Source organism: Myotis davidii, unplaced genomic scaffold (assembly GCF_000327345.1).
Source record: "Myotis davidii unplaced genomic scaffold, ASM32734v1 scaffold497, whole genome shotgun sequence".
Classification (NCBI taxonomy): Eukaryota; Metazoa; Chordata; class Mammalia; order Chiroptera; family Vespertilionidae; genus Myotis; species Myotis davidii.
Window position 1 is genome coordinate 4,088,026 of NW_006288434.1, and position 5,943 is coordinate 4,093,968.

Sequence of the window (5,943 nt, forward strand, 5' to 3'; positions counted from 1 at the left end):
TTAAAGTTGCCCCAATAACCTTCAGCAAATCTGTTGCACGAGACTATTGGGAGAGCACACCCTTGTACAGCTGCACTCGGTGTTAGAATATTTATTTCTGCTAAAGAGCCTCTTCCCCCATCCCTACCTCAATGGCCTAGCCCCAGCCCCCAGTCCCCCAACCTCCCCAGATCCAGATACCTTTAGGACTGATTGGCCATTGCCTGGGTCCTGGGGGCTAATTCCAGCAGGTCATAAATGCAAGTTCCTCAAAAGGTTGGTGGACCTTGCAGGCTTCAGCAGGGCTGAAGATACATATTATTGCCTACTGGGATAGCTGAAAGCATTTCCCCAAACCTGAAAAGCTACATGTGGTGACCCCCAATTTCATTGCTACAAATTGAACGTAATTAAAGGATAGTGATTAATCACTAAAACAATATGTAATTATATATGTGTTTTCCGATGGTCTTAGGCGACCCCTGTGAAAGGGTCATTCGACCCCCCAAAGGGGTCGTGACCCACAGGTTGAGAGCCACTGCTTTAGGGCAATTTGTGTTAATAAAAAGATAGGGGTTCAGAGAGTCAGGGAACTTGGTTACTGAAGCTAGTTCTCCTCTGGCTCCCAAAAATGCCTTTCAATTTTATATTTCATGCTTATCTCTTTATTAATTTACTCGCAGACCTTCTGCCGATTCCTGAACCCTTTTAGATGCTGAGAAACACCCCGGCACCTGGGCCACTGCAGTTGTTAAATATTTTGACTCTCACCCCTGCCGCCACACACACCAGCTCAGTTAGGGATTTAAGTGGGGAGAATAGAGGAAGGGCCAGTGTTCACACTGGGGTTGGAACAGAGCAGAGGGAGGAGTAGAATGAGAAAGAGTGAGGAGACAGCTATAGGCAGAACCGGGGAAGGTGCCACGGGGTGGGAGGCTGGGGGTACATGAGAAGCAACACTTAGGGCATGTAAGTGCTTGGCAACCTCTTTAGAAATATCTGGAGGGAACTGGTTTTCTCAGTCACTCAGAGCGAGGATGCAGGCTATTACATTTGGGTATTAAAAGAAAATGAGTTGACAAAGGACCAGGAAACGCGGGGATACTGAGAATACAAACCAGGCAGTGAGAACAGCCCTTCCCATGCTAATTCCGCTCGTTTCCATTTGATATCAGAGCATGGTTTGTGTCAGCAGAGAACAGGCTGAAAGAGAGCAGTACAATTCCCCTTGTGTTTCATCAGATGTTCTGCTGTGCAGGGGGGCGGGGGCACGCCTGGCGCTGGCTCCACGTGCCAGTTTCAAATCTGACACATTCCACAGGCGTGAGCCTGCGGGGCCGGAACACGGGCACCCGCTGTGTTTATTACGCTCTCTGCTCAGCTCCCGCAGTCTTTTCTTTTCACTTCATATCAGGGAAGTTAATGGGAAGCTCTGAGGCGGAAATACAAGCAATCATCTTCAAGAGGCCGAGCAAACACGGGTGGGGGTGGGAGGTACTATGCTGCCATCTCCATCACTCCACACCTCCCGTCTTGTTGCCCAGAGTTCTCTCTTCCCCGTTGTTCTTCCATTCAGATCTGTCCTTTTCTTCTCATGCTCACGTCCCTACTTTATGGATAAGCTCGCATCCCACTCACAGACCGCAGGGCCGCCCACGCCAGGCACTGAGGGGAGGCTGCAGGCTCAGAGGCTGATGAATGGTCTCCATCTCACTGCAGAAAAGCCAGCACAGGCCTGGGAAGCAGAGAGCAAAAATGGGTGATTCACCCAGACAGCTGGGACTCAAGAGAGGGAACTTCCACAACGCCTGGGAGGAAAAAGCGGGGGGGTCCCTTTGGTGGTTCCCTTGCCCTACAGCAGTGGTTCTCAACCTTCCTCACGCCGCGGCCCTTTAATACAGTTCCTCATGTTGTGGTGACCCCCAATTTCATTGTTACAAATTGAACATAATTAAAGCATAGCGATTAATCACAAAAACAATATGTAATTATATATGTGTTTTCCGATGGTCTTAGGCGACCCCTGTGAAAGGGCCGTTCGACCCCCAAACGGGTCTCGACCCACAGTGTTGAGAACCGCTGCCCTACAGGATGGTGGACACTTGGAGGAAAACATCTCATTTGAGACGGAGCAGGTGTGTCTGTGTGCCTTGCAATACTCATTCAGGACGTTCCAGAGCCCACGTCTTCTCCGCTGCTTCTTGGACCTTCATGCCTACAACTCTCCCCTCACCCCACTCTGCTCGCCGACCTCCCTGTGGGTCCTGGGACCCGCCTGGCCCTCTCCACCTCCGAGCTCTGCACCTCTGTTCTCTGTCGGGGACACCGTAAATATCTATGTGACACCCTCCCTCCTTTTCCTCAGGTCCCCACTCAAACGTCACCTTCGCAGCGAGCCTCCGTGATGACTGTACAAAAGATTAACATACATCTCCAGTCACTCTCTCCAGCCTTCCCCAGCCCTGTTTTTCTTTCTAGCATTTTCCCCACCAGATCCATCTGACATTTGCTTAGTTTCCGTCTCTCCCCATCCGTGTGTAAGCTCTAGATAGGAAGCGTGTGTCTGTCTTGTTTGCATCAGAGTCTTCAATACCCAGAAGAGAATTGCCACAAAGCAGCTCAATACATACTCTTGAGTAAATGACTGAATGGTCCCCCAACTCATTCACCACAAAATATTGGATTACTACACCCATATCTTGCAAAAATCACTGAAAACCTGTCTGAGTTCCTAAGAAGTGGAAGCTAACTGATGCACCGTCATAAATGTTGTCATATTCCCAGCCTCGGGGGTGGGGGAGGTGGGGGTTGGCAGGTGGGGCTGTAGTAGACCTTGTTAGCTTCATCCTAGGTAAAAGTAAATCTGCATTAGCCTTTCCAGCCCCTCCCTCTCCTGCCCCCCGCCCCCCAGCCCCAGCCAGGGAACAGGAGTGCCCAGGCTGGAAACTGCTGCTTTATACCTTCAGTCAACACTTCTCACTGAAGGAAGACCCATCCACAGACAGTGAATACACCTGTCAACACCCCATTCAGACTGCACAAGAGCTGGACTAGAGAATATCCCATGTGACCACTCCATAGCTAACAACTATTTCTCAGGCACCTACTAAGATGCTGGCAAGACAGCAATCAGCAACAGAACGTGGAGCTCATGCTGTAGACCGTGGGGTAAGTGCTTACTGATTTGTATTGAAAGTGACCTTGAAACGTAGACTCTCCAAAGACATGAGTCCATGTTAACAATTTTCATTCCCAAAGTTCTGGAGATGGATATTGGTGGTGGTTGCACGATGCTGTGAATATTCTCTCATGCTACTAAGCGGACACTTAAAACGGTAAATTTTGTGTTTATTTTTCATTCTCTTTCCAGGGATATGCCCTCCCTACTGATGAATTTTGCAGAATACCAACCTGCACTTCTTTTACTACATTTTTTTTTTTTTTGGCTAGGTAGAAAAGGGCCTTTTGCAAAGGGTACTGGGTAGCTCACGGAATTATCAGGAGAAACAGGGTTGGATAGTATGTTGAAGAACAGCACTCATAGCCATCCTGCAGAACTGCTCTGTCACCATGGTCACCAGGCACTGGGATGCTACAATTTGCAATGCTGCTACTTAAACCAGGAGCTTACTTTACTGCAACTGCCACTACCTTCAGTAGCACCAAGACCAGTGACCTTTCAGTCACTGCCACTTTCCCAAATTTCCTCTCCACCTTCACTGGAAAATAGATTTTGAATGGCAGCACTAGCTTCTTACATTGACCTCTTTCAGAGAGAGGGCTCCTGTGGGAGTGAATGGTGTCTGATTCGTGGAGCCCAGCTCACGTGCCTGTGCTTTAGCTGCAAGAGATCCTGGGAAAATGTTTGCAGTGGTCTACCTTGGGTTCACAAAGCAGGACTTTCTCCAAAGACAGGAAGAGTTTTCAGTAGGTGCTGTGCAGCCAGGAAATGTGACAAATGAACACCCTTACACAAAGGCTCTCATCAATTTTCTTTCTACCCACATTTTTACATCTCCAGCTTTACTCGCTGCTGCTTCAGACCCCTGTAGAGCGGACACTGGAACAGTTGAGAGCTTCCCCCAAATTTCTCTGTGTGCAGTTGCACTGGGGATTTTGAGTTCACTGACCAATTTACTGATGGACTAACCAATAGACCACCTAGCAGAGTGGTTCCCCATCTTCTTACTGGTAGACATGTTACCAATGACACCCAGCATCTCCAAAGGGTGGCAATACAGTAGCACTAATCACATGCCAGGCACTGTGCTAAGTGCTCTACACACATGAGCACATTGAATCCTCCCCACGACCCTCTGAGATAGGGACTTTTATTATTCCCCATTCTACAAATATGGAAACTGAGTCAAGAAGGTAGTCAGCCAGTGATCCCACTTCTATAAATATATCCCAAGAAAACAGAAACACCAATCAGAAAGGATACATGCACCCCTATGTTCATAACAGCACAATTTACCATAGCTAAGATTTGGAAACAGCCTAAATGCCCATCAGCAGATGAATGGATTAGAAAACTGTGGTACATCTACACAATGGAATACTATGCTGCTGTAAAAAAGAAGGAATTCTTACCATTTGCAACAGCATGGATGGAACTGGAGAGCATTATGCTAAGTGAAATAAGCTAGTTGATGAAAGAAAAATGCCACATGATCTCACTCATTTATGGATAATTAAGACCATTATAAACTGATGAACAAAAATAGATACAGAGGCAGAGCAGCATTGAACAGACTGTCAAACTACAGTGGGAAGTCTGGGAAGGGTTGGGGCGGGGGTAAGAGATCAACCGAAGGACTTGTATGCATGCATATAAGCATAACCAATGGACATAAGACACTGGGGGGCAGTTGCCCAGTCACACAGCTAGGGACACGAGGAGCCAGGAGTAAAACCCAGGTGGCATGGCTCCGGTGCATGTGCCCATCACCGCCTACGTCACAGCATAGCTGGCAAACGCCAAGGATTTTGTGTAAGTCCCAGAGCGTTAGCTATAGCTGACTTCCTGTACTATCCAGAGAGCAGCTCCAAGTCTATTCTAATTTCATGTTTTCTTTAAAGACATAAATCAGTGGGAAATGTTTACTCTTAGATCAGTAAAAAAAAACCAACATTGATGATGACAGAACAGAGGACACTGATTCACAGAAGCTGGGGAAAGATGGCTACTTCTGATAGGTTGGTGCCAGTCAACTCCACGTGGGTTTGAGGGCACTGCCAGAGGGAATGAGAGCTTCTGATAATTGTAACTATTATTTCCATAAGGCTGGGTGCTGATCTAAGCTCTTTACACATGTTAACACCCCCACCTACTTAAAGGCCCTTTTCCCCAGGAGGACCCTAGTCCAAACCTATGCCCCTGAGCGTGCCTGCAGGGCAGCCTGAAGGGCCCAGGCAGGAAAGGTACTAGTATGTCTATCCCGTTTCTTGGACCTGTCAGCCCAGCCCTGCCTCCTTAGAAGTCAATTCCAGAGTGAACAGTTTCAAGTACCTGTTGGTGAGCTAAGGTGGCCGGCAAGAGGGAGAGAATGCCACTACCCCAGCCTGAAGCAATCTGCCCACTCCCCTCCCCACCCAGGAGCGTGCTCTGATCGATGCTAGGCTGCTCTGAACAGCCACCCGCATCGGCTCTGTCCTCTGCGCATTCATCAAAGAACACCAAGTCCCGGAGGCGAAGCTGACAGACGTGCCTTATTCTGACCTGACAGCTTTCATGTCTGTGTCAACCAGTCTCCCCCTATTCAGAGATCATCATGGCTCCTGCCTTCCTTCTAATAACACAGTAAACACCCATCGCTGACTCAAGGCAGATATTGGTTGCTGCCTAAACTGCACCTTACGCAGGTTCCCTTGTGATCCCTGAGTCACCACCCACCATCCTCACCAAGCCCTAAGCCGGCACAGCACGGGCGGGCGTGCTCCACCTTCCCAGGCCCCCACCCC

At 48.7% G+C, this 5,943-nt stretch overlaps 1 long non-coding RNA gene across 2 annotated transcripts in view; it reads right to left on the bottom strand.

Annotated features, from left to right (window-relative positions):
* Window positions 1-757: 757 nt before the first annotated feature.
* Window positions 758-5,943, bottom strand: part of LOC102767762 — a 70,302-nt gene continuing 65,116 nt past the window's right edge. For both annotated transcript variants that reach the window (XR_435484.2, XR_001513285.1), the window contains one exon: window positions 758-1,714. This is a non-coding gene — a long non-coding RNA (uncharacterized LOC102767762). The remainder of the gene's footprint in view (window positions 1,715-5,943) is intronic.